The following is a 25,690-nucleotide window of genomic DNA, read 5'->3' on the forward strand; positions in this document are numbered from 1 at the left end:
TTTTTTTTGTTTTCTAAAAGAAGGCTGCAATCAACTAATGATTGCTCTGAAATGATTCTAGATTTTGCGCTTTGTTTGGTGCTCTAACTACCGAAACGTTTTTGACCGAGTTCAATAAAGCAGGCACTCGTTTCTGTTCCGTGCCAACTGACGCCAATTAGAAATGCCAAGTGAAGCCTGGTCAAGCCTGCTTCATCCTCTTACGTCACCAGCGTATTCCGAGTTGAGTACTTTCAGGGCTGGAGCATCTGTGTCCATTCGAACGGCCAAGCTGCGGAGGTGCTGTATTTTAATTCGCTTCACTATGTCAATGTCGGCTAAAATTATGATAATTTAAAAAGTTTCTCAATTTTTTTGCCTTTGAATGTTAGTAAGTAATTTATATAAAATCTTTTAGTAGGTGCTCTTTTCATCTCAGCGTTAATATTTATGTCATCAGTTTTATCTATTCATTTAATGCTTCTGTTTATGTATATATATATACATATGTATGTACATGATTACCTTTATGGTTGACACTTTAATCATTACAAACTAATTTATTGCTTTTAACTAGTTTAAACCATAAAATTTATTTATTTGCATACATTTGCAAATCTATTTTTTACTACACTTTGGATGCATCCAGTGATTTGCGTGTTAACTGCATACATCTGAAACAGGTTTGTTGCTAAAGTCTTTTGTTTGAGGTCAACCCTTTGAGTTTGTAGCGCACGGACAAGCAATTTGTGATGTAGTATTTTGATATAAAAAGAAGTAATTTTTAGCAAAAAAAAAACCGACTTCAACTCTCATATAAATAAGTAATTTTTAGCAAAAAAAACCGACTTAAAAAAAATATATATGTATATATCTATATATTTCATGATCCAATGATCGGATCTAAACCAAATTAGTATGGCACCACCACTTAGACACTACCTTTCCGTTGCAAAAAGAATTATTGAAATCGGTTGACGTGGTGCAAAGTTATGCGGTAACATACGTAAAAAAAAAAAAAAATATTCCGACGAACTGATAACCTCCTCCTTTTTTGGCAGTCGGTTAAAAAACAGTAAAATAAAAGCATTTTAAATTGGTATAATGAAATTTGTTTTTTTTAATTTTTCTGATCGATATTTTACATTAGTTTCAATACGTTTGCAACATTTTTTTAATTATATTTAAGGCTATTGAAAATTTAATTATACTCAAATTAATGGACTTTTCAATGGATATGCTCTTAGATTCTCGACCTAGTCTTGCATTGTCTAAAATTTAGTTAAACAAAATCCGATCTTATCTGTGTCAAAATCCTCAATCGATGATATGCTAAGAGAAAAATAACATTTTCTTCCATACAAAGTATGCTCGACCAAATTTTTGTATGGAAGAAACCGACAACAAAAAAAAATGTCAAAAATCAACGCCATTTTGTAGCCACTTGAAATTTACCCTTCATTGCACTAAAATTTATTGGGCTATAAAACTGCATACCCGAAATCTTTCTAAAAATATTAAAAACTTTTGCACTGCAGGTCATTAGGTTAGCACCCCCTCTGTTGGAATATTTTCTAAATTTGTATAATATGTTCTCTTCTTATAAGTATAAGTAATATATATAACAATAGATCAGTGAATCTTAAATTAAAACTCACAAATCAAGAGGGCTAGTAAAACATACATATTTCAGAGTTGTTTTACTTAGAATTAAAAAAAAAAATATATATATATACTAAATTGGCTATTGAATGTCTACAACGGTTATATCACAAAAAAAAAAATTAAATCATGTATATATGTTTGTGTGTACAACCAGTCAAATTCAACACCTAGCACCATTTTTTGTTGTTTCACTTACCTTCAATTTTTTTTTTTTGCTGAAATTTTATTTGATTTTCCCTTCATTGGTCAGTGGTGCGTGCCACAGCATCATATAACGCCAAACACAATGCAACAGATACTTTAAATAAAAGTGTTCAATATATCATGTGTCCATGAAGTACATACAAATGTACATAAGTGAAGGCGCAGCTGTGCGCTGAGAATTTGAATAAAAACCAAAAAAAAATGTAGTTGAAAAAAAACCATAAAAAATGCAAGAAAAAATCATAAAAGTTTTGAGGTTTGAGGTTAATCAACGCCAAAGTTCAGTCAACAGGAAAGCGAATAGATGCCAATGAGTATGATAAATTTGGATACAAGCGAGCTAGCAAACAAAATGGTGGAAAAAAGTGGCGTGCTTATGCGAAAAAAAAAATGCAAAAAAATAGTAGAAAAAAATTAGACAACAGCAGACAATCAAAAAACCCAAACACGAACGTAAACTTAGAAGCAAACCAGCAAAACGAAATACACACTTAGAAAAAAAATCAAATAACAACAACAACAGACTGCAGGCTTTAATGATACACAAACCAGCTAAGCAACAAAAAATGTTGCTGACCCGCTAGTTGCGGCGCAAAGTACGTGCATGCATTTGCTACAGCATTTCGGCAACACATTTGAAAATAATACGGCTTCAAACAATAGCTGCATATCTACATATACAAATGTACATCTACACATAGTACAAAAAAGTCGCGCCAAAGCTAAGCGAAGTGCCAAAGCAATCAAAAAGCATTTGAAGCGATTGGCCTGAAACATTTCGATAGCTCTGTTAGAAAACGACTCAAAAAAAATCGACAAGTCAAAAATCAATAAAGAAAGCAACAACAAAAAGAGGATAACATTGGCGCACAACAGCATTGTTTATTGCTTGCTTGGCAGCAGCGCATAGAAAGAAGGAAATCAAAAGTCTGCAACTTTAGTATTGGCCAGCACGCCACCTCGAAGGTATAAACAAAGCAGAAGGAAAAAACAAATCGAAATAAAAAGAAACTAGCATGCCCACCCGCTTACCGCCTTGCCCGCCTCGCACACCACACTGCAGCAGATAAACCTTTTTCAAGCCAATGTGGAGTTAAGCGACATTAAACCAGCAAATGCTGAGTGCCTGATTTCCCGATTGCTTGCTGTCCGATTGCTGCCTAGCTGCTCGTCGACTGGCTGCCTGTCTGTCTGTTTTGTTAGCTGTTAGCTGTTGACTGTTGACTGTCGACTGGCAGCTTGCCTGTTGTTTAGCTGTGCTGGGTGTGTTGTTATTGCTGTTGCCCATTGGATAAGAGCTTTTCTGATACAACCAATTCAGCTGTTGGGCGACACAACAAACTACAAAAACTGTACCTACTACTTACTTTCCAAAGACCCCATCAGCCGCAGCCGCAGCACCAGCATCAGCAGCTCCAAAGTTGTTGAGCAACAAATGTTGCGGCTGTTAGGGCAACATACTCCTCGTATAATCGCCCCAGCCAAAAGTTGTATGGCCAAGTTGTAGTTGGGGTAAAGCGTATTGGACACTTTGAAAGGCAGCTTTGCAAAACCAGTTTTCTTAGCGTTTCGTTCCCTGCTGTGTGCTTTGACTATGGCGAATGGGGTAATCGGGCAAGCACTCCTCTGCATAAGCACTTAAATATACAGAAATCTACAACGAGAAGCAAGCAATCTTAAAACCGACTCTTCGTTCGTTTAACTCTTTGGCTGTAGTCTGCAGTTTCTGGCTACACAAATCGACTTCACAGCGCCGCTGCTGACGGCTACTTGCTGTTTAGTTATTATATATGTGAACAGAATAAAAAACATGGCTGCCATAAAAACTTGTTTGTGTTGCTCGACACAGCGTATTGTAAGCTAAAGTAACTGGTGTATGAGTTGAGAAAATATATGTCTGTACAAAGCAAATGCCGTGCAACAACAAAACTGAGCAATCTGCTTGCTCTACCTACCGAAGCCCTTTTCATCATCACATTTACCTGTTTTTATTTTTCCTATTACACATTTTCGCATTTGTTTCATATTCTCTCTTCTTCGTTTCGTTTCTTGCAGGTCTTATGGCACTTGGACGCCTTTCGTCGTTCCTTTCGTACCCTCAATCATCACATTTGTTGCGGCCAAGATTGTATATTCTGCGCATTGAAGGTAAGTCAAGACAATTTACTTATGTTCCACAAACTATTTGTCAGCGTAATTGTTTGCATGTGTGCGTACTTGTGTGTGGAAGTGATCTTGCTCGTGGAGTGTAAGATGGCTAGTGACTGAAAGTATGCAACGGTTTTTTGCTGATGGAGTCGGCTGTGGATTCAGAGATCACAAGAGTACTTGCGTTTGTGTGTGTTGCATGGTGAAGTCGTTTGCTTGAAAAGTTGTGAAGTGAGCTCTGAGAAATGTGTGTACATGTGTACTGGCATTGAAAATCGCTTTGGACTTTCCACAGAGGTTAAAGCCATAGAGCTTAGGTTAATATGAAGCATATTTAAAGGCTTACATAACTTAATTTTTGCTTTTCATGTTTAGGGCAGTGATAAACATAATTTCAAAATTTGCAAGTTTTAGGTATTTTCGAAAATTTTTCAATATTTTTTTCTAAAGGGCTGATTGCAGCTCTCAATAAAAATGAAAAATTATAAAAAAAGTCGCGCACAATATATGGAAAAAAAATCTTTTTATATAGATTTTTTTATACAAATTTTTTAAATCAGTCTGCAGCTCTCAAGAAAAAATTCCTAGTTCATATATTTATTTGTTCAAGAAAATTTAATACAAAGTACTTTCTCAAGCAACAGAAAGAATGAAAAATATTTCTTGTGATTTTTCTTGAGAGCTGCAAACACCGCTTAATAGTGACTTCTTTGAGACCTTCCGGGATTTTTTTTTGTAGACCTCGGGTCTTTTAGCTATTCTTTCGGAACTTTTCAGAATTTTCCGAGATTTCTTAGAGACATTCAGTATTTTTCGGCTTTGCTTTTTAGTATTTTCGAGATTCTTTAGAATATTTCAGCACCGTTTTTGGGATTTTTTTCGATCTTCAGGATCTTTTTAACATTCTTTCGGGATTTTCGGAACTATCAGGGTTTTTTCTGTGCTTTCGGAATTGTTTTCGGTAGTTTTTGGAAGTTTTTGAGATTCTTGGAAATTTTCTAGAACTGTCATAGTTTTTTTTTAGACTTGCCGGTAATTTTTTGAGGCTTTCGAAATTAACTTTTCAAGAGTTTTCAGATTAAAAAGTACAATCATATTAGTCCCAGCTTAGCTTTCTGTGAATGCTTAAAATAGTTAAATCATAAATTTCCGGTTTTTTCAAATTAAAAATATACATATAAAAACAAGCCTTAACCTTTATAACGCTAGGCCGAATAGGTCATTAGAATATTGCCTTGTGATTTTTTAAACGGACGGTGAAATAGATCCAAATCTCTGATGTGCCTTCAGTGGACTTCTTTCTATAAGTGTTGTGGTTTTATCTAGTAAAATCGTGTACTTAGTACTTATATCATAACTTCTACTAACACTAACACTTCTAACTATAACAGTCTACTTTGAAGTCAAAAATACTAACCAAGTTGTATAAAAATAGCGTTTAAGTGGACAATTACGTGTGTATTACATAAGTAGAAAATTGTGCTGCGGAAAACCAGCAGCATCTCATTGCTAGTTTAAACTATATTCATATTTACTATAGTCGTTGCTGCGTTTGCAGAAAAGTGAAACAATGATATTGCGTGCGCATAAAATCAACTAAACGTATGCGTGTGCGCCTACCTACCGAATGATGTGCATATAATTGTAATTAGTCGTGAAAAGCCGAGGGCCATAGAACCCATTGCAAGTGCGTGATTTTGTTGTTCCCAGCGAAATAAACTGCGACGCCATAGCACGACAACGCGCAGCGATTTTCCCTCAGGTGTGCCACAGTGTTTGGACGGCAGGCCAAATGCAAGTGAATGTTTCTCTATGCATAAGTATGTGTGTATGTGTGTGCGTGTATGCATGACTGCTGCGCCTATTTATGGCATTATAATGGCGCTATTTCTTAGTTGCCAATTCGTGGAGGGTTGGAAGTTTCTTAGGGAATAAGGGAAAATTCTCACACTTTTATTTAGTGCATTTGTTTTTTTTGTTGTTTGCTTATTTGTATTGGGGGATTTTCACAGCACACTGCAAACATATGATGAGCATATGCTAATAGCACCATAAATGCAGGTATAAACATAGACATGTTTCTATTCGAGTTTGTTGCTTAAGTCTTTTGTAAGACACGCGTTTAGCCATGAGAATCTCTTAGCTTTGTCGTGGCGCTGCTGCTAAGCAAAAAGTGTATTTGCAAAAATGCTTTGGCGCTTGATGCGCTTGCCACCAAACAGCTTTTCATGAACTCTGGCCTTTTGCGCTGAGAGTTCCGTTTCGAAACTTGTTTTTGAAGATGTTACTTCATTAGGTTAACTTGATTGGCTGCCGATGGCGGCGCTTCTTCAGTTTGTCTTTAGCGGCATTTTGTTGCTTTGAAGTTGCAAATTTATTTATTTATTTTCATTAGTAATAAATGATCTTCTTGCAAAGCTAAAGTACCCGTCACGTTTGTAATGCGCTTTGGTAATTGTCAAATAGAAAACAAGATTTCAATTCCCCGCAGGCCAGTCGCTTGCCTATTGGCCCAACACTTAGCAATTTGACCTTTTGGACCACTTTGTGATTGTTTGCAAATGAAATGAAAATTCAATTTAAAATGGGTCGGCAATTAAATTCGATTTTTTTCGTCGTACATCGTTAAATTGTTTTTAGTTTTGCACTTGTTTTTTTAAGTTTAAAGAGCTCAATTAATTTTCAGTAAAAGAGGATATAAAGTCCTTTTTTTAATTTAAAGATTTTTAGGGAAAGATACATCCCTATGCTTTTAAAATAAAACAATGTCTTTAAATTGAACTTTATAAAAATTCAGCCTTTGTACTAAGAATATATACATACATATATGTACACACATCCATGTTAAGCAAACATTTTTTCGAATACAAAACATGTTACATCTGTTGCAAAACGGTGTTTTTTTTTAGTTTGAAAGCTTTTGGTTATTCTTGGACGACTGTCTTAGAAAAAAGCTCCCTTGCCAATTTTCATAGTGTAAAACTCTTTGGAGATGTAAAACATTTTGCTCGCGCTACTCCAACAGTCGCAATGGCCGAGTGAGCAAAGCACAGGCGTGCCATTCAATAGATGCGAGGTTCGAATCTTCTGGCAGCGGATTTTTTTTATTTAATTTGGTCTATTTTTGAGTTAATATTCTTTTAATTTTTAGACTTTTCGTATAGAAGAAACCAAATTTTTTTTTATTTTTTTTTTAAACTCATTTTATCTATTTTTACTTTTTCTAATTCAATTTTTCTTCTTTTTTTATTTGATTTCCTTATGATTTTTAGGTTTTATTGTTTTAAAAATACTAATATTTTTTAATTTCATTTAATTTTTAGAAAATAATTTCATATATTTTTTAATTTTTTTTACTTATGTACGTTCCAGACTTTATTGTTTAAAACACATTTTGTTTTTAATTCATTTAAGTTTTAGGAACTTATTTTTGTCCTTTAATTTAATCTTTTTTTCGTAATTTTTAGATTTTATTGTTTAAAAAAAAAAAATTTCATTTAATTTTTTGTAAACTTATTGCTAAAAGAGGAAACAGAATAACGCTAAGACATCCTCGTTAGACAGAAAATACCTTTCAAGAGAATTTCCGGGATTTTCAATTACCTTACGAAGGTTTTTTTCGCATTAAGCAATAATATCACCAAACCCTAGATGAAATAATTTAGAGGCGTTAAATCGCACTATCTCGGTGGCCAATCAACTACCTCATTTCCAGTAATAAGCCGTTAACGGTAACATTCTCAGTTTTGAAGAATAAGGATTAAGGAATTTACGGGCTCATAAAGCTCACCAAATAAAAGGCTGGTTATTTTACTTTTACAACAGATTTTTATCCTTGTTAGCCAGATCCGAATATGCGTGTTTTAAAGAAGTTTCCAAGCAGATATTTATGTAGAAACTTTTAAAAATTTCCTAACCCCCTTTCATGAAAAACCTTAACAGCTCAAAATTTCCGTATGCTCAACACATGTATCCGCCTACCAAATGAGTAAAAAATACCCACAGCCTATTTATGTGCAACAACCATAACTCACATATGGAAAATACCATAAAAATTGCATTCCTTCACACAAGATAAAAGAAAATAACTACCACTTTCCCGGTATTTTACTATTTCACTGATAGCGCGCGCGTTACGCCAGGCGTTTCCAACGAAAATACCAAATGACTAACTGACCAATCTAAATGGTGACTAGCCTGTCTAGTCTGCTTTATCGCGCAAAAGGTCACTAAGTACAATGACTGGCAAAAGTCATTCAGCAAATAAATAGAAAAATTCCAAAGGACCTCGACTGGCCAATTGTCTGCACCGACGCGCCATACGCCTACTCATTTCCGCTCACAACTACAATACATAGCCGCTTTTCACGTGCACAAGTGGCCGTCACCAACACAACTACTACATACGTATTTCTAATGCTAATGCACATGCGTACAATTGTAACTGAAGGTTGCATTTTCACTGCGCTTTCGCATAAATTTCCCACTGATAATTTTTAAAGCAGAAATAGAAATGTCATTGTTGCTCATTTGTGATTAATGTTTTTTCTTGGAATTTGAGCGCTCATAAAATTGTTTTAACTAGCAGTACGAGCTCACAAACAAAGGAAATGATAAAATGATAATAACCCTTACATATGTATGTATGTATGTATGTATGTATGTATGTAAAAATAAGACAAAAGGTCCAACTCGAAGCTTAATTGTGCTCGATGATAAATTAAGTGCTAAATATGTTAATTAAATGGCTGTGGCTGTGTGCATAATTACATGTCTATTGTAATGGCAAACTCTGCAAGCACTGGCGCAATAGTTGTTGCTATTCTATGCTCAAGGGTTGGTTTGCTTGGCTGTTTCGCAGCATAAACGCTTTTACTGCTTTTAGCTGAGCTCTTACTTGACTGTAGCGCCGCTTTGTGCAAAACTTCTTAACTTTAACTATTGTGATGGCTGCTATCGCCGCGGCATGTGAGAAAATGCGTGAAAAGTATTCAGAGTTTTGAATTTCTAATCAGTTAGTTAATGTTTATTCACATTTGTAAAAGGGAGTGTCGCGTGTCTGCCAGATTGTAGTGTTTAATTGATGTATCTGCTCTTGATATGAGAGACGCATATATACGCTAATTACACGACTTATCGTTTTATATGTGTTTTTACAATTAGAAATGACTTGATAAATGTTTTTGCTAAAATATTAATTAACTATATGAATTAATTTCAAAAAAGCTTTATTACAAAAAAATTTTAGATTCATTTTTTGCGGTATAACCGCCTAAGCTAATTTGGCCGAGCCCAGTAAAGCACGCCTAATGAATCTTTAGTATTTACAAAAAAAAAAAAACATTTTATTACTTAACTGATTTCTAAATATTTTTATTTAATTAATGGCTTCCATGTCACAATTGTAGATATTATATTCCATTAAATTAAAATTTCATTAAAATATGTTTAGTATATTTTAGATAAATTAAGCTTAGGATTAATTAAATTTTTTTAAATACTTTTTAAATTTTATAACAGATTTTAGTACTTAAAAGGGCAGTGTATATAAAAAATTTTACACAGCGGTAGATTTTAGTACTAAAATTTGGATTCAAGTAAGCTAATTTCTGATGAGCTTTTTTATAACAAAACAATTTTGTACTTCAAAACAAGATTTTTTACCTTAGTAAAGTACTAAAAAATTTTATTGAAATAATGGCATGCATATAATTTCTCGAATTTACACTACTAAATTGTTGGTTAAAACTTTTATTTAGTAGGAATTATCATAGATATTAGTACTAAAAACTACTTTATATGCTCACAGAATAGTAAAAATAATAAAGCAATAGATATAAGTACTGCCAAAAAATTTTATATAATTTAAAAAAAGGAGAACTAAACGCTTGGTACTATAAAATGTGTACTAAAATTTTATTACTAATTTTTAAAGAAGTTAAAACTTATGTATATATTAATAATAAATACTCTTTAAAAAATTACAGATTTTAGAGGTAATATTAAAAACATCGTAAGACATGTTTAATATAATTTAGTACTAGCACACGCCTTACTACTAATTTTCTTTGCACTTTTTTCGTTATTAGAATTTATAGAATATTTCAATACTGAAAAATAACAATTTATATAAGAAAAATATTTGGATAAGTACATGTCAAAAATAAAAAAGGAGTCGATTTTAGTAATAAATTTTTTTTACAAAACATATATAAAAACGAACAATTAATTTTAAAAGCATTAAACGCTTAGTAGTGAAAAGTTTATACTAAAATTTTAGTACTTTATTTTTCATAAATGCTTCCTTAAAACAAAAAACTTTCTAAAGCAATGGGGTTGAAGGGCAGATACATTCAAAAACAGCCCTAAAAATATGAAATTTAAGTGCTATTAATAAACAGTATCAGAACAAGTAATTAATAGATTCTAGCACTAACACACTTAGTACCAAATTTTTTGTGAAAACTTTACATTATTAGAATCTAAAGCGGATTTTAATAATGAGATTTTATATAAGAAAAATTTGTATATTTTACATTTAAGTATCTAGTCTAAAATTAAGTTGCTAACAGGGCTCTCACGTTTTAATCTTATAAAATTCGGAAATAATTTTTCTCGCTAATAAATCATAGTTTAGAAAACAACCTTAAAATCAAAAGAATATAATACAAGACCCTATAAATATAAGTGCAATATATGTAAGAACATAAATTTTTGTTTATGTATCTAAATACAGCAAAGCACCACTTTCCCCCAACCAGCATCAGATGAAAAAAAAACGTAAAAACAAAAACAAAGCAGCACAATAAAAGGAAAATCTCATAATTATCGAATATCGAATAAGACACACTTCAGCTAACCCCACGACCACCTTTGGTACTAACAACAATAACAACCATGCCAGAAAAACAAACACAAGAAAAAAAAGCAAAGCTACACACAAAACAGCTATCGACATCCCTAACATGTAATAAAAATCTTCAGAAGCAGCATCACAAAGTCACTGGCACGGTTTAAGTCAGGTTAAAACTAAAACAAGATGCGAAGAGAGGTGGTAAAGAAAGAAAAAGAATAATAATAACAAACAACAGCAGATAGGCAGCATTTAGGAAAATTCGTGAAATGGCGCGCGACTGTACCATTTTTCGTGAGCGATGATGCCAAGAATAGTTAACATACAAATTAATAGTAGTAGTTGTAGTGGTGGTAACTGTATGTGTGTAGTTGTATAATGGAGAATTGAAGAAGAAGGTGGCAGCTACAGGCACGGCGAACATCTCAGTAGGCAAACAAACAAACAGACAACGAGAAAACATAACAAAGAAAAACTACCGGCGAATGTGCGCTTGTGTGAAGAAGAAGAAGAAGAAGAAGAACAAGCACTTGAAAACTTACATTACAGCCATGGCCGGAGAAACTGGGAATCATAATGAGAATGGGAATGGCACTGGGAATGGAAATTTCAAAACTTACATGGGAACGTTTGCACAAGCGAACCAATGACGACATGAATAAGGCGGATGAGGAATAAAGATGTTGATAAGTAGATTGTAGAGTGGCTATTATATGCAGAGATTGTGACGGTATGAGGAGACGTTGTAGTATGTGTGTATGTAAAAGGTGAAACGAAAAGAAATTGAAGTACATATGTATAAGATATAGAGGCGACGAACAGCGAGTATTCGCATCTAATTAGAAAAAGTCAAATTAAATGGGATAAAAGCTGGGCGTATGCGATGGAAGCAAGATGGGAAATGGCAGAAAGGAGAGACAATGCTGAGAAAAGAGTAAACAGTGATCTTCAATATATATATATATACTGTTGATGATGTACGGTTGGATGTGGATAAGTATTTATACATGCATATGTTTGTATGTATAAATAACAGAGCAACGCTATACAAACAGTGGCTCTCGAATTGTTGCCCAGTGTTTTATGGCCTACAATCTGTGGTAACCTTCTATTAATGTGTGATAAAAATATTGGTAAAAATGCATCTTTATTGAATCTTAGGGGCCGATGCTTGTTAAATTTATAGAAAAAAAGTCGACAAATCAAATTTCTTACTAATGGAAATATGCTGGTAGCTTTTTTTGGATAATAATGTTAATGAATACATCGATATCGATAAATATAAATATCGATAATTGTAGCAAAAAAATAAGTTTGAAACCTAATTTGTTGCCCGCTGGCGGCAGCAAAATGGGTGCTGGTAGACTACCTAATCACACTTTTTTCCTAAAAATTCATAACATTCCCTTCTAGGAAAGTCTAGCTAAACGGTATCTTGCGAGTATGTATAAATATTTCGTGCAAATGGCTTGAAACTGAACATTTCTGCTTTTTGCATTAGCGTCATGAAGGATCCAACCGGAATGCAAAAGTCTAGAAATTTAATCTTCAAACTTTACTTGTATAAAAAAGTTAAGGTAATGCTATGTAAATTAAGTTATAGTTTTTTACCAAAACCCGACAAGGCAGATAAAATGTTCACGCCTTTTATATACTTTCATCTTGACAGCTATGGCGATAGTCTTTCGCTAGAAGTTCCACCAGACAGTGGCCTGTGATGAGTTACACAACATTCTGAATCAAAATGTATACATCAGTCCGCATTAGGGTGGTCTTTAAAATATGAAAATCATGGGACACCCCTTTATTTTGTTCTACGTACAAAATTAAGACATCCATAAAAAAATTAAAAATAAAAAAAAATTTTTAATTCTCTAGCAGGGTTTGAAAAAACCTAATCTTTTTGATTGAAAAAATTAATTATTTTTAATAGGAAAAATTCTACCCCCAAAAAATTTTTTCTAATTTTAAAATTTTCATGGATAAGTTTTAATACGCTGAGTCGTAGCTGGCCAAAGTCATAATTTTGCCGAATTTTCGTGAATTGTTTTTAAAATTTTTGAGTGAGATTTTGTGACCTTTGCAATCAATTGTTCTATAGATGACCAAAAAATGCTATCAAATACTAGATTAACACATATTAGTGTTTTAGAAATATTAACCCTATAACCTAAGAGGGACAAAGCGAGTTAAATACGATTGCTCACAACTAGTTTGATGCTATTGCTTTCGGTTTTTTTTTTATTTGCACTTACCTCGTTGCTATCGTTTTTCTTGCGGCACGTTGCAACTTCTTGTAACTCTTTTTTTTTTAACAGAAATGTTGTTGTCGTGTTTGTAACTATGTTATTTTTTTTGTTCTGACTTTCCTGTCTCATGTTTGCTATTTTTTTTTTTTTTTGTTTTTTTTACTCACTGCCTTTATCAAAACCAGTTGTCATGGTTTTGACAAGCAAAGTTCTTTGCGGCTTCTAACTTTTGTTTGCTACTTGAATTTTAAGCGCTAAAACAAAGGAAGACCAAACGAAAAAGCCGAAAATACGCATAACCGCTTCTAAGCCATTTGTTTGTTTGCCAACAAAAATAAATATTAAAAAGTAAGCAACTCAAACAACTCTTTTGGCGCTCGACTGTTTAGAAAAAGAACAAGAAACAAAAAAGTTAAATTTAAACGAGCACTTCTTATAGCTTAGCACGTAATACATTCAGCTGCGCTAACATTAATTAGAATATCTTCCCTTTTTTCGGTTTGTGTGCGCTGCTCCTTTTATTTGACTTTTAATTCGAGACATTAAATGTTAAAAGCGTTAAGTGTGCTGCTCTGCTAAAAAATGTAAATTTAGTATAATCTACCTTAAAACTTTGCTTTCACGAAAAAAAAGGTGGAGTAAGTATAGTAAGCTATTTTAAAGTATGAAAATCAGCGGCCAACGCTGGGAATCTCCCACGCAACCTGTAAAGCGCAACCGTCGCGGTTGAAAACACTTTTTCACACCGCTTTAAACTTTTTTACTCGATTTATTCTGGAGGCTTCGCTTGCAGCAAAGTGCTGCTGAATTGTGAGTCAAATTGAAAATGATATGCGAAAGATACACACGTCTTGGCTTGCGTGAGTTTTGTAAATTAAATGTTGCCGTACAGATATATGAACATACATATGTTTGTATAACTAAGTAGTTTTGGTGAAGAACATTTGAAGCAGTAGCTCGCATCAGAAGTAATTTTAAAATGTTTTCAGTTGCCTTTAAAACTATATTTTATGATTCTATCCATGTTTTTTTTATGTTGTGCGAGTATTTATACTTCAAGCTTTTATTGCTCGCTGACCATTAACTAAAACCCACTAGCTAGCTAGCTTTTATTTTGTATACATAAGTGACTCAACAGTGACTTCGTCAGCACACATCCATATATATATACGTTACACTTGGATAAATTTCCCTGCCCAACCATAGCAAATGATTCACACACTCACTCCGTATCTGCTTAGAATTTACCTTAACCTATGACCCTCCTATTTTTTTTTTACTGATTTGTTGACATTTTATTTGACGCAGGGTAATTCATCATTCGCTAAATGAGTAAGAATTGATTGATTGAATGCTTAATTCTTGGTTAGTCTGATCAATTTTAGATTATCGAAGTTTTTTGAATAATACCTGCTTTTCACGCACACGTAAGCCCTTAGTGTGGCGTCACTTGCAATGCACAGGTCTAGACTACGTATGTGCATATGTAAGTAAGTATGTATGTAAATGCCCTGAACGTATTTATAGTCTGGCTCATTATGAAATTTGATTTATGACTGTCGGCTATGTATAGTTGTAGACGCGCAGGTTATTGTTGTAATTTCACTGAATGCCTCTAATGGCTTGCTAGCGAAAGGATTTCTTTTAACCAAGTAGCAGGTTAATATGCAACTTTTGCATAGAACTCATTTATTTTAATGTTGAGTCTTTTTGTTTGAAATTCTTTTCGCTTTGTGTTTGAAACTAACAACTAAGTATCAGTTTTTGTAAAGAAAATGCTTAAACTTGCTCCACATATTTATCTACTATACATGGTAGCCAGGAACGTTGCGACACTCTAAAGTACTGTCTGGTCTGGTTATGCAATTTTAAATTTTTTGTTGTGCATTTTCTGCGAAATGGCTCTGAAAGATTCTGAAATTATCAAGCTATTAAGAGTACCAGGAAAATCAGTAATTATATACATAGCCTCTTAGCGTATCCATCTATTCTAAAATCGTTGCCTATACCTGAAAGTCCCCATAATTTATTTATAAAGTTGAAGTAGCCGCTAAATATTTATATCGTTTAAAACTTGAAATTTTTCCCTGAAATTTCCCTGTTAATGATTTTGAGTTTTGCCTTTTCCTTCACCTTTTTTATACATATATATATACATTAGGGTGCATCACTCTCCATACAAAAAACTCGATACTGTTTCTCCATCAGAATTATAAAATTTATTATATTTTAAAACTTTGGAAAAATATTAAGATTATGCGAGCTGTAACGATTTTAAAATACCTCCAAAAATCGAGTTTCTTATAAATTAAATTAGTTATTAAAAATACATATTTTTTTTCCAAAAATCACCTCAGTTGATAAGTTTAAGCTTAATAGGTCTGCATAAAAATGTTAAAAAAATTTACCAACGGAATGAAAATAATGAGTTTTTTACGATATTTTCACATCGGTTCAGCTCACGCAAATCTTGATAAACATATTTCCGAAATTTTTTGTCGAAAGTCTTAAACTATAATAAATTATATAATTCCGGTGTAAATACCATCAATTTTTTGGTGAGTTACCCTAATATACATATGTAGATATGTATGTATATATCCCTTTTGGTTTTTTCGTGTAATGCTTAAAACGGTTTATTAAACGTGCAATTATTGAACTTTCTTAGTTACACTTATTTATACTTTATGGACTATGTGCTAAATTTCTTAGACTAGAACTCCTCTCTAACATTAACATTGAAGGTTTTTTCGTTTCTTATTAAATCTAAAGTTTAAGTAGATCAATTGAGAGGTCCCTGAGAACACTAATACGTAATATGGAAATTAAAAGCGTAAATTTATGTAAGTAGTCGGCCAAGGGGCTAGCAATTTCGGTCCGTGCCAGAATGAACCCTGAAAAGGTTTTGCAGGGCTCTTATATAATTATCAGCGGAACGGACATCAGCCCCCAATGTCATTAGATGATCAAAAAATATATATATATACATTAAGTAAACAAAAGAAAAATAACCAAAACTAGTCACTTGACTTGACTTCATTAACTGACCACAAGTGTATATGATGACTTTAGAAACGATAGTGGAAAGCTGAATATGTGAGCCTTTTAACCAACAAAACTCTCCGCCAAATTTTATTATCGGTAATATCAAGTGCCCTCAAAAGGAGTTTAAGACTTTAAATTATAACATACACTGATAGTGTACACCCATACTCTATCTCTCTTTCACTCCCACTCTACTGAGAAAAAACAAGCCATTAATGCACCAGCGACATATACAATTTTATTTATTCGGAAAACTATCGTTTGATAAGAAAATGAAAGCTGTATTTGCCAAGAAAACTGGAGCACATTTTATACGCTAGTATAGGACAATAAGAGCCAACCGTGTGCCCGTAAAATATCACTTTTTCACCTTTATTTATATTCCGTGTAATCTTATCATGAAAGCAGGTATATTTGCTAACGGTCTGCTAGACAGATATAGAGATAATGAAATAAATCTAAACAGAATGAAATGTGGAAAATGAAAAATTGGTTTGCGAGAAATTAGATGAAATAGATACTTTGGTTAGAAAGGTGGCATAAAGGGATGGATGTGCCACAAAAATTATATGCATATGCCCAAAAAAACAACTTGTGATATGCAAACACTTGCGATAAATCTCTACCTCATGTAAATGCATAACTAAAAGTAGATAACTCAAAAACTGCTCTGATTATGTGCAGTGCATATTGCCGCCAACAAACCACCTTTTATAATGTGGAATCACACTACGTATCTATACTAAACATAAACCACAGTAGACATTGACATCGATGGCACTAAATCAGTTGCCCAATGCGAAAAGCGCATAAAGCAAACACTATTTAATTATTTGCTTTTGTATTAAGTATTTATGTACTATCAGACATTTATTTATTTGCATTGGATTTTAGCTCTTCTTCTTCTTTGAAACACTAACACTACGCTACGATGCATAAATGCATTCAATAAAGTGCGTGTTTCCGTCTATTTTTTACTGCTTTTCGATACCAAACTGCTTTTCACATTGCGCCGTAAATTTATATTTGTATTTATGTTAGTTGTGCTTTATTGACTTTTAGAAATTAACGCATCTACCATATAAATATATGTATGTATGGATGATTGTTGATATCTGCTGCATAGTGTGTTCGCTTTAAATAATGGTCATTTAATTGTTTGCTTTGATTTATAGCAAATGCATTTGAGAGCGTTAATTGAGTGGATAAACTAACGTACATACATACATACATATGTATGTATGTATTTACATTTGGACATAAACATAAGATTATGTTCAATTAAGTGTTGAGCCGATGCAGCACGTAACGGACTAAATAATTGTGTGTGGAGAAAAGGTATACAACAAACAAACAAAGGCAGATTCTAAGCAATTTACAAAATTTTACTCAAGCAAATAGAAATTTTACGGTAATTGGTGCTATAAAAGTGAACCAATTAGCTAATCCGCTAATTTGAGAAATGGTGGAAGAGTCATGGTTCATCACACCCTAAAACATGTATTTCAATAGCGATATGATGGTTACTTTTACGAGTTCTTTTCAACAAAAAAAATCATATTCCAGGAAATTTTATTCTAAAACAAGTAGAGAAATCTAAGAGAATTTTCTGTATGAACCTTAAAATTGAAATGGAAAATTTCCCATATTTTCTATTTTCATAACTATTCGCTCTTAGACTAACAGAAATGACATACTATTTTTTGGACTTTTCGATTTATTTTCTTGTTGTGCCCTTTGAATTGAGCTCACCACCAGACTAGTGTCCCATAAGTTACAATCGTTTTGATGACTATGATGTATATGCGTGTCTCGTGATATACTATGGCGGCAGAAGGCTCTTTTCCGAAAGCAGTTTTCTTTTCCAATTAATTTTGGAATAGTTATTGGATATTTTTCTTCGGAGGTTCGATGTTTTTTCCTCTAATTTCGACAGACAAGGCAGAGAAAAGACTATCCAGCTCTCTTTGCGTGGAGCTAACCCCAAGCCAGTTCAGTTGGCCTACTGAGATATTTATGTCGCCACTCTTCCTTGAATATCTTAACTGCTTAGCTCGTACCACAAAAAAGGTGTGTTTGGCTATCGTTTAGAAGAAGTCTCCTCTAAGTTCACGTACAGGAATTCTGGTAACTATCGAAAGAGAAAAGCCTATCTAAGACAATTGTCAATTCTGGCAACTTTTTATCTTGAAAGCTATTTTCTGTCTTTCGAATGATTAATTGAAAAATCGGCTAACAACGCAAGGTCTTAGCGTTTTTCTCTTTGTCTTTTAGCAATAAGGTTTCTAGGAATTAAATGAAATTAAAAAGAAATTAAACTAAAATATAACAAAATAAATTAAAAATAGATCTTTAAAAAAAATCGTAAAAATTAATTAATTTTTAAAGCAATAAGTTCTAAATTTAAAATAAAATTAAATTAAAAAGAAAGACAATACATTTGTAAAAAGAAAAAAATAAATAAAACAAATTCTAAAAATTAGATGGAGCCAATAAATTTGTTTCTTTTTAAAATACTATAATCTAAAAATTAAAAGAATTAAATTTAATAAGAAAAAAACTTAATTAAAAAAAAATAAATAAAGTAAGTTCTGTAATCCTTAATTAATCTTCTTAATTAATCTTCTTTTTAAAACAATAAAATCCAAAAATTTAAAATAAAAGAAGAAAACAATTTACTGAAAAAAAGAGGTAAAAGTTTCTAGAATTTAAATTAAATTAGAAAAAATATGTTTAAAACAATAAAATCGAAAAGTTTATTTAAAAGAAGAATACAAATAGAAATAAAAAATATAATAATTCTGTAAAAATTAAAAAATATACATACACATTTATAACTTTTTAAAATAATATGATCCAAAAATTAAATGAAATTAAATTTAAAATAAGAAAAATGTAATTTAAAAAGAGAAAAAGGTTTCTAAAAATTAAATCAAATCAATATTTTCTTTTCAAAACAATAAAAATTAGTTTTGAAAAATAGTAATAATAAAAATAATAATAATATATACGTACATATTTTTCTTTTTGAAACAATAAAATCAAAAATTAAAAGTTGGCTATGAAGCAGTTAAGATATTCATTACACTTTTCGGCATCACATTGAAGAAGCTCCACGGGAGTAAGGTACCTTGTCTTAAACTCAAGTTTGGTTACAATGACGTGGAGTGGTGCTTCCCAATTTTGACGGCAGCCTATCAAGATCTAATCACACTTGGTTCATGAAGAGCTTCAGTCTTTCACAAAATTTCATCCAGGTCTTTATAAACGATTTTAAAAACGTTCAGCGGGTACTTCTTCCTTCTGAATCACACAAAGTACACTGAACTTCAAACGCTCTGGCATTTACCTACAAAGCATAATAAATTAATTGTGACTACTAATCACTCGTATTATAGCGTTTGAAGCTAAACAAAAAAATCAGATTCATTAATTCACAATTTGCCACATCTCATTTGGTTTCTTAATATATAAAATCGAAAATAAAAACTAAAAAATACACGTGCGTAATCTGTGCTGGTGGCAGCAACAACATAAGCTTACTTCTTAGTTTTCTTAACTTCAGTGATTTTCTCATAGCAACAATAAGAAAAACATCAATAAAAAGTTTTATGGCATATTAGTGGTTTGATGAGTTACAAAAGAAGTTAAAGAGAAACGAACGACGGTGCTGTACCAGCAAAATAAAATAAAAGTGGAATGACTCACAAAAACTCTACTCCATTTCAATCGCATAACAACAAATGTTGCATGAAATAAAAGATTAATGAAAAAACTTCGACTTACATGTGTGTAAAGTCAATACACAGAACTGTAGTAATAAAAAATGTGATGAAGATCAAAACTTGAAGCAAAAAAAAAACAAAGGGCTCCACATTACAACTGGCCCGTTCAACATTCAGCGCATGGCTCAGCATCCATTTTTTATTTATATACTTATATTTCTTCTTTTTTTTTTTTGGCTGTAAAGCAATCCGCTCTGTAGCGCGCGCCATTTGACTCATCGCCCAACATAAGCTGTATTGTGTGTGGCGGCTCATAAAGTGTTAAATGTTGGCTGTAAAGGTTGAAATGTGCGTTGGGTGCGCAGCAACCAAATAGACAGCGGAAAAATGAATTTAAACATTTTTTTTTTCGATTATTTTTTCTAGCTCTGATATGCTATTGGCTGTATTACTGGCTCAGCAGCGGTGTTTTAACCTTTTTTTTAATCGCATTTTGAGGCCTCATTTTGTAGCATCACTTTTTGGAATTATGTATGTACGCAACTATGTTCGCTTTTTAAGGTTATTTCGTGCGTTTTATTGAATACTTATTGGCATTTTTTTTAAATTTGGTATTGGTAATTTACAAAGGTTTTAAGTAGCCTTTGGTCACTTGGCTTCAAGTTACAATATTTACCCAACACTTTTAACGCAACGTAGCATTTGTTTTTTTTTTTTTTCAACTCAAAAATAAATTTCTTACTTTTTTGAAGTGTGGGATTTTTTCTTTGAATTCAACTGATGCATACGGAATCGCTAAGTAGCTGATATGCGTTTCGTTGGAGGTAAAATGTAAAAGCTTTTATTCCTCTCGTCTTTTCGCTTTTCACCTTTATCATTGTAAATATTTCTTGTTGTTTTTGTTTTTTTTTTGTTGTTGTTGATATACGTAAGTAGTTAGTTGAGTGTCGTCTTACCAATTTGCTGTTGATTGCCGAGTGATTGATACGCTGCTGCTGGCGGGCATAAATCAGTTAAGCGTGGCTGCCAGTAACAAAAAAGGCTAAATGCAGTTATGTATGTTACGCCTAAAAATTTTGGTTGACGGTTTTTTTATGTTTGTTCATCTTTTTTCCATGTTTTACATCACAATATCAAATAAAATTTGTATTTACATGCATTCTCCGCATTCCAACGTAGTTTTCACATAAATAATGCTGTCTAGGAATGTGCGCATGCGTAAGTGAGTCATCTCTTTGGTATGCGCTCGCTTCAATTTCCAGTAAAGCATCAACTAGTATGCAATTACGATTTCCTTTCGCCGTTATTGCTAGTGCTAAATCCTTGCTGCATTAGCATCAGCAAGCCCTTGAGCTAGCTTGCAATTAAATTCGAAGTCAACGAGGCAACACTTCAATTTACTTGGTAGCCGCAGGCGTTAAAAAACTTGGGCATTGAAACTTTGTTAGTTTCTCACGATTTGATTTTTGTTGCACTCTCTTGGCTACATAACTTTGGTATGACTTTGAGGCTTGGTATTTTAGTTGGTCCGGCAAGTTATGAGCACAAAAAATGCAAAAAAGTGCAAGTTTTTAATTTTTTTTTTTTTTAGGTATCAGTATATTTCTCCTATAAATGCAGTTTTTCTAACTATACCAACTCCCTATAAACCCTATATATGAAAGAAAAAATGCCGCATGGTTATATTTTCAGTAGCTACTTTGTCTTCTTCTCGTTCGTCGACCATACCAGACCAGCCTCTTTTGTTGCCTTTTTTACTGGAAAATTCTGCAATGACGGTCCTGGTGTTGAAACCAACGATGCTGTCTTTCGATGTCTTTTTCGATTCAGAATGGCCTACGCGGAGAGGTCTTTCCCATTTTACACGGAGCTAATAGTGTTGAGTCCGGCCAGGTTAAATACGATCCAGCCGGGGAGAGGTCTCAGATTCGGGCACGCAAAAGTACTTGAAAGTCTACCGGATAATCTACGACAGATTGATTACTCCACTTTTTTACTCTGTTTAGACAACAAATTCTCAATAAGAATGCCAGAGAGGAATGAATAGGAAGGGGCTAAACCTCAGTTTTCGCTTATCGGTCCATTGTAGCGTTTTTCAAGCGGAGCTAAACGCCATAATGGGAGAGGCAGCTCGTTAGCTCATAACCTCCGCCCCACCAGGACGGCCTACCGCTGTCTATTTTAACAGCCAGGCTGCTATCAAATCTCTCCAATCTAACGGAACAACGTACAAGGTAACCATTGAATGCAGGAAGACTCTCAACCTACTGGCATCAAACTGCCCCTTGACTGTTGTATGGGTCCCTGGATACAGGGACATTCCTGGCAACTGCTGGCCGACGGGCTGGCAAGTAGGGGGACGAAAATATCTGAAGTCAACTCTGCTCAGAAAGAGGGCATGCCTCTAACCTCCTGCAAATACAGATTAAAGGCTCAACTCATCGAGGAGGTAAAAAGTACAAGTGAATAATAATAGCCCTCACTCGGCTGGACCGCTCCTATCTCAGATTAGTAGTCGGGAACACAGGGAAAGTGGTTAGGATACCCCACTAATGATTTCTGTCGCAGTTTCAGAGATGAAGAAAAGGTGGATACCATCAAATACTACCTCTGGCATTGTTCCGCCCAGGCAAACATGCGCAATCAATTCTTCAAAAAGTACTTTCTAGTTTGTTTAGCCGACTTGAACATCCTCGACTTTTTGTGCTATATAAAATGCACTCGCTGGTTTAATTACTAAGGAAGGAAAGGAAACAAATAGCTTCGGCCAGTGACATCACAGCGGTCTTTTCCAGCCAACGTGTGCTGCGTGCTATGCGCGGGCCATCCACTCTAACCTAACCTTACCTAACCTAATAGTTGTGGTCAACGTCACTCAAAATAGCCGGACTAGTTTTGCAGGGATCCCAAGTTTAGAAACGTCATCATAGAGTTAACGTCTTTCCGTGCTACGAAAAGAGGCTTTCAGGGAAATATGTACTTTCTGGGATTAGACGCCTGGTGAACTTCTGTCCAATCATGGATTTTACAAGCCACACTGATAGGGCCCAATAAGATGATTTGTGAAAGGTTGCAGGCTTACACGCAGTATCGTCGATTGGACCTTATTTGCATTGTTGTAAAATCCCTCGTCGTCTTCCTTCTAGTGGTTTGGCAAATCACATTGATATTCTATTCTTCGGACATGTATTTATCAGACCAAATTGCGCTCAAGTAAAGAGGCGTGGACTTCGTCCATATATATTGGCTCTTCCAGATTTCCATCCTCGTCTTTGCAGAATCTATTGCCGGTCTTAAAATTGTTTAACTTCTACCTTATTTTTAAATACTTCTTTACTCGTGCTGTGAGAGGGGTTTCTTTGAAAGTGTACAGCAGTTTCTGATTCCTGAGAATTGGGTGATTGGATCACGCGTATTTTTTATAGACTCTTATATACTTTCGCTGTTCCAGCCTCCGGTGATAGCCCTTTATGTGTAAATATAATAAAAGGTCATCCGAGCTACATAGAACTCCATTACCTGAGAAAGTCCAAATTAAACGTCATCTCGACACTTGACTATAGTATAAGGGCCAAGTCGCGCTACCCTTGAAAATGTCATTCAATCCACAAGAACTTTGCTTCAGTTCAATAGTGGGTTTTTAATAAGTAGTTAAGCTGATTTCTTTTACAAAAAAGTACCCCAGGGTAGCTTATGTTCAACAGTTTAGTTTTTTTTTTGATAAGTTGTAGCTTAAAAACGTTGCCTCACACGTAATAAGGCAATCTCCTTTTTCATAAAATTTCAGCCACTGTGTAGCATTTAGCAACTCATCGCCTTACAGATTACGGTTCATCAGAAGCAAAATAGTTTATCCTTTAAAGCAAAGTATGAACAATGGCGCAGTAAAATGAAATTTTTCATTTTATACAGCTTCGTGTTTCAGAAAACCTGTTGTTCAACCTTCTCTGTTTTAATTCTGATAATCATTATTCGTAAAAAACCTGAAGGCAATTGCAAAAGAGAAACAAATCAAATTTAAAAATCTTCTTCGTACATTAAGATCCATTTGTGAGATACGAAAATTAACCCCCAAATTTGTGACGTGATCAATGATCACTGATTTAAATTGTATGCGGCAGTGAGAATCGAAGATGCTGTAGAGGTAAATGACGTGAGGGAATAAGTAAACAAAAGAAACTAACAAAGGAAAACAACAAAATATTAAGTAGTGCTCAGACAAGGAGTTTTATGAAAGATGAGCAAAAATTAAAATGGTGTCAAAACGAATGTACAGCAACAAAGCAACTTTAAAAAGAAAAAAATAAAATAAAGAAAAAAAGTAGCGAATCGTTTTACTGTAATATATTGAGACAAATTAAATATGTACTTATCCATATATATTAGCTTGACGCTATTCTTCTTCTTTTTTTGTAATATCACAATAAAATCATATTTGAATTATATTTAAATACCTAGCTACTTCTTCAAAGACTTTCATGTAAATTAAGAGCAAAAGTCCTCAAAAAAAAATTTAATCTCAACTTCATAATCACATTTTCGATTCCCGCCAATCGGCGATCAAAATGAGTTCGCCAGTGATCGTGCTGCAAAAGATCACAGCCGGCTGAATTCAACTGAGATTCTCTACCACCACAGCGTGCTTCAAATGAATTGAAACCTTTAAAACGCTCTTCTACCAGAAAATGCTCACATTTAACATTTCAGTTGACACCCTCTACTCGAACAAGTTTGATGAGGGCCTCACCTGACTACCTGCCGCTAAACCACATAGTCGGTGGTTCTTTGCTCGCCACCAACAGGCCGTGACGAATTGTGCAAACAAATGTCTGATAGTCAAATGCTCTTTCTCTCCGCTGTGCACAGCACACTTGTGTTAGTTCAGGTAAGAAATACAAGTAGAGTATGTATTTGATTGGTGCTCCATTCCATGGCCAGCGCTTTGTTTACCCACATACACTGTAGCTCACATGCAAACATAAGGTAACCATTTATGTATGTATTTGGTTTGGTTGTTCGCCTAGCGAATTGGTGTGCCACCACCAGTGTTGCCGTTGGAAATTTTCAGAAAGTCGCATAGAAGTGGTCATTAACGAAAAAAAGTGTAACCATATTATTTTTGATTTTCTTTACTAGTAAAAGAATAAATCTGTTGAATTTAAAAAGAAAATATCGGGACAAGCTTTGCACAAAAAAGGGTTGCAAACATACATATAAAAAGTTTAAAAGTTTAAAGTGATGCATTTTGTCGTACTTACAAAGGGAAATATTTTTTATTGGCATGGTTCTATTAACATTTCCAAAAAAACTCTGAGATTGATAATTTTGGAAATGGGTCAAAAAATTCAAGTTTTCAAAAAGTCGGGTCAAAGGGTATTGGCGCTTAAAAAGGGTCAAATGGCTCCTTTAGTCGCACAACGACAACACTGGCCACCACCACCACCAAAACAACAACTAAATCAGTTGCCAGCAAACCAACTCTCTTTCTCTGCCACTCTTTGTTTGTGCCAGCTCAAGTTACGTTCGTCTGTTACCAATTACCTGTTCTTTTTTACTTATTTGCTTCGCTTACTATTCCTTACTATACAGGCAGTCAGGTTTTTCTTGTTTGTTTACCTGAGTGTCACTCAGTGTGTCCGTCAGGCTGTCAGTTAGTTTAGTCACTTACTTTGATATGTGTGGGTTGACGTTTTTTTTAATGCAAATGCAAGTAAATGAGTTTGTTTGCTCGCAAGAATATTGGAGAGCCTCTGCCTTTACCTGTACGCTCTCTCGTTAGCTCGTTTTCCAAGCCGCTTGCGCACACAAGTTTCAGTTTTAGG

At 33.8% G+C, this 25,690-nt stretch overlaps 1 long non-coding RNA gene across 1 annotated transcript; it reads left to right on the forward strand.

Moving 5' to 3' along the window:
* The first annotated feature begins 3,906 nt into the window (after positions 1 to 3,906).
* On the forward strand, positions 3,907 to 25,350 carry LOC108370267 (uncharacterized). Its single transcript, XR_001848613.1, has 4 exons — positions 3,907 to 4,000; positions 7,148 to 7,154; positions 21,136 to 21,144; positions 25,339 to 25,350. It is a non-coding gene; the product is annotated as an uncharacterized LOC108370267 (long non-coding RNA).
* The last annotated feature ends 340 nt before the right edge of the window (positions 25,351 to 25,690 follow it).

The sequence above is a fragment of the Rhagoletis zephyria genome, unplaced genomic scaffold (assembly GCF_001687245.7).
Source record: "Rhagoletis zephyria isolate East Lansing unplaced genomic scaffold, Rhagoletis_zephyria_1.1 Rzeph_scaffold_04105, whole genome shotgun sequence".
NCBI classification, from domain to species: Eukaryota; Metazoa; Arthropoda; class Insecta; order Diptera; family Tephritidae; genus Rhagoletis; species Rhagoletis zephyria.